The sequence below is a fragment of the Xyrauchen texanus genome, chromosome 44 (assembly GCF_025860055.1).
Source record: "Xyrauchen texanus isolate HMW12.3.18 chromosome 44, RBS_HiC_50CHRs, whole genome shotgun sequence".
NCBI classification, from domain to species: Eukaryota; Metazoa; Chordata; class Actinopteri; order Cypriniformes; family Catostomidae; genus Xyrauchen; species Xyrauchen texanus.
In genome coordinates, this window is record NC_068319.1 from 29,507,839 (window position 1) to 29,518,223 (window position 10,385).

At 37.9% G+C, this 10,385-nt stretch overlaps 1 long non-coding RNA gene across 1 annotated transcript; it reads left to right on the forward strand.

The window, feature by feature from the left end:
* The first annotated feature begins 6,647 nt into the window (after positions 1-6,647).
* Positions 6,648-10,011, forward strand: LOC127636935 (uncharacterized). Its single transcript, XR_007969651.1, has 3 exons — positions 6,648-6,764; positions 7,278-7,335; positions 9,860-10,011. It is a non-coding gene; the product is annotated as an uncharacterized LOC127636935 (long non-coding RNA).
* Positions 10,012-10,385: the final 374 nt, after the last annotated feature.

The window sequence follows — 10,385 nt, forward strand, 5'->3', positions numbered from 1 at the left end:
CTTTCCAGACTGTATGTCATTTCTCTGTGATACGAAGGTATCTGACATTAACTGTTCTATTTGTTTTGTATTCCTGTCATTTACCTTGAACATTCCTTGCATCTCTTTTTTCTTCATCATCTGTGCTTCCACATTGACAGGCCGAGACTCCCAAAGAATACAGCCATAAGAGTCTTTGCGTTGCATCTTTTTTTCTGGAACAGGGCTGCTGTCATCTAGAGTGCTGTTGTGCTTACCCAGCATCTCATTTCTCCTGTAGTTGTCAACTCTGTTCTGAAATTGTTTTGTTAAAGAATCATGCCCACTTCCAACGATTTCATCTTCAGTCATGTCTTTTAAAGACTTTGGATATTCAAGGACCATCTTCCGTGCAACTTCATTTAGGTGTTTCTTTGATGGTTTTTTGCAAAGTGCAAGGATTTCAGCGGCAATAATGCGAATCATTTCCCTCCTTTCCCTGGCTGTTGGTCGCTCCTGATTGCTTAATTTCTTCTTCAAAACAGCTGGTAGCATGTTCCAGGGGACTTTAAAATTGTAGTGCCAGTCACTGGCCAGTTGTGTAGAGGAACTAGTGCTGTCAGAATCAGATGGAGAGGAGATGACACTTGCAGGTGAGCATTGAGTAGTAAAGGGTGTCCGTGGGCTTGTTAGACTGATCCGTGGTGGTGTTACAAGATTTTGGGCTGAGACTAGGGAACATTTAGGGAAATCATCTTCCATGTTTGAGTGGCTTGGAGCTATATCGCTCTGAGTAGAGAAGACACCTAAACAGAGACACATTCACTTAAAAAGATCAAAGTCATGCTTGACCACGGATTAATTTTTGACAGTGTAAATACACAACTTTGTAGAAATTGTGGATTTAGTACATTGATTGATCATTGATCACTTATATTCAAAATACAGGCCCTTTGTCAATATTTACAACAACAACAACAAAAAAAAAACATTCAAATGTTCAAACTATAGGCCTTCCTTACTTTTTATGTGTGCAAGAAGCCTCCTTGCTTGAATGGGTTTAAGGACTCCAGCAAGGTCATCTGTCTGTACAAGGTTCATGTCATCAACCATTTCCACACCCAGGTCTCGGAGGGCATCCAAAATGGGTTGCATTGTAGCCGGTGTGCTATACATCGGAAGTGCTTCTTTAATGAGTGTGGCTATGTCATCCATGGCTAAACAGGGGAAATAAATGATCAGTGAAATGGAAACATAGCTACAGATCTAAAACACTATGCTTCAGGGATATTACTTTCATCGCAAACAGACTGTATGCAGCAAGTGGGTAAAAATCTAGACAATGATCAGCATGAATGCAAAGCATATCCCTTGCAGCTTCTCCAACTTTATAGAGCCCATACTCTGGCATGTAAGATGATGAGTGTGGTGTCACAAGAAAATAGACATCTTTGTTTCCTTTCATAAGAACAAGCTCAATTTGTCCAAATTCCACAGACTCATCATTATTAAGGCAAAGAAAGGAACCCTTTCTATAGAGAGTTCCCTTAAAGGTCACTTCTGTGGACACCAAGTCAGGTGTGACCAAGCTTGCCTCAATAGTATTGCGTACTTTACTGCTGTACAGATCAGCATGGTAAGGGGAGGAGTCTTTCACCTGCAAAGCTGGAGGAAAGAAGGAGCTGGAGTTCATGTAGGATTGAAGGAGCTGATGATTGTTTGCCAGACTCTTGCAAACATTTTTGAAGTTTTGTGTCCTCCTCACACATTGTTTGAAGTATGAGTGTTTGCTCTCAAACCTCATTGTCCACAAGCGAATGAGTGGGCCAAACCTCATGATCAACAATGGATAGTGTAGGAGATAGTGATGCTTTGGTTTCAGTTTTGCAGACGGAAATAGATGCTTCCTTGTTTCAAGATATTCTTGAATGTGGACCTGAAGGAAACTAACTTGGGCAGCAGATATTATAGGGGAACAGACTAACTCCACTACTTCCTTTAGCATTATCACTACCTGCCATACCTGGTCCTGGGTGTCTTTGATTCTGTCCCCAATAATGATGGGAAGGAGTCGCAGCAAACACCAATTCTCAGCTGCCTGCCCACCAATCTTAATTCCTTGTTCACTGACTTCTGAAGGAACTGAACTAGCATCAGGACCCATGTATTTGAACTGTTTGATTTGCCGGTTGAGTTGCTGGTAAGTCATCCATTTTTTCACTTTCACAAAGTACTGCAGGTAAATAGAAAGGTCATAGGCAACCACTCCTTCAAATAAGTCATGACCTAGGCAGGGTGGAAGGCCAGGCTGACATACATGAAAATACTGAAGGCTATTGAAAAATGAGTCAAACTTCACTCCATTTACAATTGTTTCCTCACTGTCTTGTAGTAGCTGCACTGCCTCTTTGTAATTATCAACTGTCCTCACTGGAAACCTGACTGTCACATTACCAATTTCCTTTCTGGGTACCAAACAGAACCTACAACAGTGAGAGGAAGTACTGAAATTTTCAGTATAACCACCAATACAGTGGGATCCCAAATTGTCACCAACGATGCACAAGACCGCTGCCCGTACAATATGACCTGAAGACGTGACTAGACCATTGTCTTCTAGCTCTTTAATATCTGACAGCATTCTTGAAAACAATTTCTCCTGCCCAAAGTATTTAAAATCTTGCTCCGTGCACAAAAGCAAAAGCTGCAGGTGATCAACACTTGACCGATAGAACGGCTCAAAGTTGGCAAGTGTAAAGTACACCCCCACTATCTTGTGCTTTTTCTTTGCCGAACCGAGAGGGTTGACTACCTCGAAAGCATCCTGGTACAAAATAAGCTTTAAACTTATACCTGGCTGCATAAACAAAGCATTGGTACGAAACACTGATCCATCACACACATCAGTTAATACCCCTGTAGGAGGGACATTTTGAGTCTTCACACATTCCTGCCAAACCACAGGATCTTTTAATATTGCATTCAAAGTGTCTTTGAGAGGGATGTACTGTACATACCTGTCTCTTCTTTTATCATCTGTCCCTAGGTAAATAGGTTGTGGGTGCACATAGGAGAAGTTCTTTTGAAAAAACTGCTTCCGGGTATATTCTGTAGAGAGAGGAAGGCTGCATGAAGAATGCAAATCTGTCACACCATTCAAAGCTGCTTCTACATCAGAATCAGAAATATGTGTACGCTCTTTAAGTATTTCTTTGAATTGTTTTGTTGTGTGCTGACTGCAAATATCATGTAAGCCATTTATCTCTTCAACAATCATCTGTATGGTGGATGAAGGAATGAGGCGCTTTGCCTGCAGTTTCATGTAAAACATAGAGAGATTTTTTGTGTAGATGGCTCTCATATCAGTATCACTTGGCATATCCTCACATGCATTTTCACCTGTATCACATTCAATTGCATCAAAAGCTGGCTCAGTATGCACCAAGTCTGCAGAAAATGTAGTGGATAATTGCCCTGCAATCGCATGTTTATGGATCCTGGATATATGGGAAGTAAATGATGACCGTTTCTTAAATATTTTGCCACAGCTAGCAAATGGACAGTTTACCAACTCACTTTTGGAAAGATGTGACCTGAGATGTGCAAGCAAATCTTTGAAATCTGTGCACTGCTTCTGACAACTTGTGTTCTCACATGTATATGGTGTTTGACTACTTGTATAATGTACAGTTGTCACAGATGGGTTTTTGTGGTGTCGATGAAAATGTGTTTTAAGAGCACTGTACTTAACAAAAACACGTTTGCAGTCAGTCACACAACATGGATATTGGCCATTAGCCTCATGTCTATGTAGTACTTGATGATCTACATAACCTTTTACAGATTTTAGCGAAAGGCCACAGAAGCGGCATGTAAATACATTAGCCATTTCACATTACAAATTAAACGGTGAGCTAAAAACATTTGAAAGATGTATTATACATTTTAACACAGAAGAGTATATTGTTGAGAACTTCCCGTTTAAATTCCCGTTTTCTTAACAAGTGTCAATTTCCAGTGTTAAATGTAGATTTGGAATGCGCAGTATCCGCACGTGTCAGTTTGGGCCCAAAGCATGTAACGATACACGAGGTGTAGCGAGTGTGAAAAAAAGAGGTTATAACGTTGGTTATTTGATTATCTTGAGTGTAATGAAAGTGGTTATAAATGTTAAAATCACTCATCACTATGCAAAATGAAGGCTATGAATGTATTAAGATTGTAATGTACTGTTTTTGTTATGTGTAGGCCTATATTTTTTATTATTCATCCATGCTCAATACACGGATAAGAAAGCCATATCGCATCAGCGCTGTTTCTTTAAAACTTTACACTTCTTTTCTGGAGTATTACAACCACACAGAAAATCTAGCAATATATTGTTACCAAAGCGTGTATTATTTATTACATTCAGAACAAGTGCCGCATGTAATTTCCATACAGATAACCCTGACGCAAATGTGCAGTTTTATATGCAAAACGTAGCTAGTTAGCCAGTTAGAATTTATCAAATCAAATTTCTTCGCACACGGGTGGGGAGAGACAGTAACATTACTTGAATGTTGTTTATATGTAACCAAACATACAATTGCACATGAAATGATTAAGGTCAAGAAAAAGGTGTTTGCTCATGCTCACCTGTTGGCCAAGTGTGACTGAGCCAGCCCGCGTTGCGTTGTTCGTTGATGTTCCGTTACCGAATAGATCACGCAGTACAAGCAAACGTAAGCTGGTTTCACAACACACGTCTTGTCTCCTTTTCTCTCGTTTTCTAGTACTTACGGCAAGATCACCAAATAAAAAATTGGAGTCAAAAATATATTGCGTCTGCATTTAAACATAAATTAAAATGTTTTTAAAGGGTTTTGCTCCTGTCGCAAAATAAGAAGACCACATACTGATAAACTCAGATTCCACCTCAATCCCTAACTGTTGAGCATAGTTCAGCAATACTGCTCAACTTCATCAAATCCACTTCTTTTGTTTTGAGCTGCTTGTATAACTCAACTTGAATTTATGAATTTATTTAGTTTTTGGAGCTGCAACTAGTGTCACCTCTAAAAGCACTTTTTTTAACAATACATTTATTTTCATAAATAGTTCAGTTATTTAATACAGTGACATTGTGACAGCTGTGATAGTGTGACTGTGTGATAGTGTTTATAACAGGGACATTGTGCTTTAAAAAAAAAAAAAACATAATAAAAAAATAATAATAATAAAATATATATATATATATATATATATATATATATATATATATATATATATATATAGTTATGGTATATCCTCTGTGAAGGTTGAGGTGATTTTGCAAAGTAAGATGTGTACCTACAACATCTTTTGTTGATCATGGAACAACATTCCTGTCATAAAACGTCTTAACTCTATCCTAACCCTAACCCCTTTACCCCTAAAATCAGAGGGAAATTATAGGTTAATAAGAATGGTGTATAAGCCCCTAACACAGACCATAAGCGTACACTTGATATTAATTTTAAATGTATCCCTAAAATCGAATATTGTTCCAGGACCTTCAAGGAAGTTGATCCAGGAACAAGTTCTGAAATCACATTCACCATCCTTGTTATTGGCAACCACTTGAAATCACAGAGCAACCACCAAGTAACATCTAAACCCCTAGTAAATGTTTAGCAATAACCTTGTAACAACCACTTAAACATATAAATATTACTGCCATCCAGGCCATTGTGTTATCCACCTTATTTTTGACATATGAATGGGCACAGCCCTTTTTTAACTTGCACGTGTGAGACTTCTGGTGTCATCGATACATCTGAAGAAAAACATTTCATTACTAATATTTGTTACCATATTATTTTAATATTATCATAATCATAAACACATTATAATCATATAGCACAAGTATTATTTACTGTTTACCACACTCTTGTTAGTTTTCAAGTAGAAACTGAACTCTCAAACATGAAAATATCTCATATGAAATAGCTTCTTCCGTGCTGAAAAATAGGGTAGTGAATTATGGGGTCAACGTAATACCTGTTGGGGAGAAGCATGCATAATCTTTCCTTGTGGGATTTTGCAGATACGTTTTACACGTGTACAGAAAAAAACTAACAAATGCATGAGAGCAAAATTAGGCATGTAAACATAAATATACAGATGAACATACATATTGTCTTTTTTTAACTGTGTGTGTTTTAACCACTAATAGCAATATGTCATTCATATGTATATGTGTGTGTGTGTGTGTATATATATATATAATATATAATATATGTGTGTGTGTAATATATAATAATAATATATATAATAATAATATGTGTGTAACTTTTGTTGCCTATTCGGAGAATGATTTGTGCATTTTGACAAAGATCAAAATATTTCCACAGAATAATGAAAATTGTAATTTCAACTCCATAAAACTATTTAACATTCAACATTTTATTCAACAGCACACTTTATTCAGATGCATATTGCTGTGTGTGTGTGTGTGTGTGTGTGTGTGTGTGTGCGCGAAGCAGATTCAAATTTGCCGCCAATTCCGTGTCCTCTACAGTCTATGGTCCTCTAGTCCCGCCCACAACGACCGCCAATGTCGAATGTGTCGTAACAACTGAAAGAGCAAATGATTGGTCACATCATGTTTGAGAAGTTTGAAAAATGATAAACGGTTGAAAGAATCGTCTCCTCAACGGGTTAGAGCGGGTGTTTTGAGTGTTTTGTTTTCATTCCTTTTAGGTGAGCCATCATCCGATATCATGGATCTGCATTGGCATTTTGGAAAAAGGAAATAAATGTTTTCTGGCGCGTTTCGAACGAAGGTAAGAGAGTTTTCAATTCAATACAAAAGGTAGCATTATTTGCATAGATCTAGATCGATGGATCGTTAACACTTACACACCAGCTAAATGCTCGATGCACCTAAATCAAGTAAATAACGTTGGTTCCTATAAATTTACCTAAAATAACATGGCAGCCAAAAAGTAGCCTTTCCTGATTAGGTTTCATACCTATACCTGTTTCATACCTATACCTGTTTCATATTCATACCTGTTATAGTAAACTATTTTAGGAAAATAAAATCATATAAATTCACCAAAATGTCACTTTCAACATTCTATTTGAAAATCAGATCTCTGTATTCTGTATTGCATGTTCAAACCTTACTATCAATCATTATAACAGGTTAAGTGTTTCCTCCATAATGAGTTTGGGCATTTTAAAGATTGCTCAAACTAATCCATTACACTACAGAAGGTGCACGCAAGGGTTATTCATGGATAGGGGTAGCCCTAAGCCTAAATGAAAATATTTATTTCATTTTGTGATTTCAGGTTATGTGGAAAAGCTTGTGCGTGTGGAGATGTACAGCAGATTACCATGGCAACACAGGTGTGGAAAGAGTATTTTTTTTAATTGTAATTGTTTTAGTAATTTTCTTCTGGACAAACTGAATTACTCCAGGTCAGATTATTACATTATTTCATATCATAAGAGTACAGTAAACAATTATTTTAGAAAAAAATTAATCATATCAATTCACCAATGTTATTTTAAATATTCTATTTGAAAACGAGATATCACAACCATTAAATCTGTGTCTGTATTGCACGTTCAAACCTTAATATCAATCTTAATAACAGGTTGTTAAGTGTTTCCTCCATAAAGAGTTAGGAAAACGTAAAGAATGCTTAAACTAATCAATTACACTTTAAAGGGATAGCCTAGGTCACCCAAAAATGAAAACCGTTAAATCTGTCTATTGCACGTTCAAACCTTAAGGGCTGTTACATAGTCAACGCGAGCAAGTGACGCGAGTGACGCGCTCCCTTTCATAGTCTAAACAGTGGACGCAAGCAGACGCACGCGTCACGGGCGATGCGTGAAATGCAATACACCGCTCCCGCAACAGGGGGTAGTACAGTCTGGTGATATTAGTAGAGTCCGTTTTCACCTTATCTACGGTCTTTCCCATCGCGGTTGCAACCTCCCTCCAGGCATTTTCCAACGCTATTTTATTGGAGTGTAATTGCGACGAACTTGTCATATAAATGCGGATGTATGCGTGTAAGCTCGCATAATTTTTCCTCTTCGCCCGCCATTGTATTCAAATCTTCTTCTGTAAACATAATATACTTGAATTAATTTACAATACTTGCAATGTCGCCCCCACCGACAACGCATAGTATTGCGTGCATCGGTGCGTCGCGTATCAAAAACTAGGACGACACATTTGGCTACGCATCGACGCATAATGGCGGCCGAAGCGTAGCGACGCGTAGCCTTTCAGACGCGTACGCGTACCGATGCGTTGACTATGTAAGGGCCCTATAGGGTAACTCTCGCCAAAATTGAACCTAGGCTCTTTTTGTTAATCTACCTGAGTCAAACTTTCATGTAAAGGCATAATTAGAATGGAAATGCCACTTTTAAGATTGACTGTTATTTCGTTTTAGCTCAAAATGCCTTTTGACTGGGAGTGAATGGGGCACTTCTATGAAAGCATCAAAATCGCTATTTTTAAAACACTAAGAAAGCTTGACACAACATAAAACTATGCTCGAAGTATCACCAGGGGCTCTACACATGAACTTAAGCATTGACTACATTGTGTACACAAAGTTTACAAAAAAAAAGGTTTTGTACGACTCGCTTTATCAGTTAGTGTTTCCGGTAGGGCTGGTACGGTTACAGCAATACCGCGGTCATGTGATGCCTACCGTGGGTCTGAGCTCGTCATCGCCACAAAAAAAACATTGGCCTGCCCATGTGTGCACGTTGTGTCTAATGCCATGGATTATGTCTAATGACATTGTGTCTTGCATGGATTCAAGGTTTTATAAACAAAACTTATCAAAAGATGGAGCAAATCCGACCTTTCGCGAGTTGGGGAGCGCAATGTTCCATGACACATAATAACATTCCATTCGTATTAGAGATGCGCGGATGGGCTATTATTTCATCCGCAACCGCATCACAAAACTCATCATCCGTCCGCACCACTGTTTTTTTTGACCAATTTTCAAAACCGCACCCACCGCCATCCGCTGATTGTTTTATAAAGGAGATTGTTTTAACTCCTTCTATAAAGGAGACTGATCCAATGCACCAAAGATATTTAAAGGGATAGTTCACCCCAAAATGAAAATTCTGTCAGTAATTACTCTCCGTCATGTTGTTCCAACCCCGTAAGACTTTCGTTCATCCTCGGAACACAAATTAAGATTTTTTTATAAAATCTGAGAGCTGGATCACTCCTCCATAGGCTTCTAAGGGATTGAAACTTGCCGGCCCAGAAACGTTATTAAAGAAATCGTTAAAATAGTCCAAGTAACTACAGTGGCTCAGTCTTAAGTTTATCAAGCGAGGATAATACTTTTTGAGCGCAAAAAACAAACAAGAATAACGACTTTATTCAAGTATTCATTTCCTTCTCTGTGGGCCTCGAGATCGTTCACGTAGTGTAACAGCGCAGCGCTTCTGATTGAATGAGTTTTTCAAAACCTTTTTTTTTATAGTAAACTTTGTGTACACAAACAATGTAGTCAATGCGCAAGTTTATGTGTAGAGGCCCTGGTGATACTTCAAGCACAGTTTTATGTTGTGTCGAGCCTTCTTATTGTTTTAAAAATCTTAAAAGTGGCGTTTCCATTCGAATTATGCTTTTACACAAATGTTTGACTCCGGTAGATTAACAAAAAGAGCCTAGGTTCAATTTTGGCGAGAGTTACCCTTTAATATCAATCATATATTAAGGTTCAGGTTGTTAAGTGTTTCCTCCATAAAGACTTTGGAAATTGTAAAGAATGCTTAAACTAATCAATTACACTTTTATAGGTGCACTATGCAAGGGTTATTCATGGTTAGGGGTAGCCCTAATCCTAAATGTAAATATTTCTTTCTTTTGTGATTTCAGGTTATAGAAAAACCTGTGCTTGTGGAGATCTACAGCAGATGACCATGACAACCCAGGTGTGGAAATAGGGGACTGTTTTTAATCTGAAATCTGTATAGTCAAAGATGGACAATTCTTCTGACACCATATTATTGTTCTTAAAGCAAAACATATTAATTTTGATCTATACTGTATTCATATTCATAATTGTATGTTTATCCTCATGGCGCCACTGTAGCTGAGCAAGGTTTGGTATTGCTACAGTGAGACCCCCATCTTGCAAAGTTTGGTTAAGGAAATACGATGAAAATTAAATCTATTTACAAGAATTACATTTGTTTTATTTTTTCTGCTTATAGAGTGATCACTAGGTGTCAGAAGACTTGTATTATACTACATGAGCTGTATGGAGTCATTTTATAGACATTTGTTGTCCTTTTTGAAAGTGAAGCTGGAATCAATTTACTGCAGTTGTTTAGATAAAGGTCGGCAGTAAGTTTTGGGTGAACTATTCATTTAAACAGTCAAAGCCCCTGCTACTTTCCTG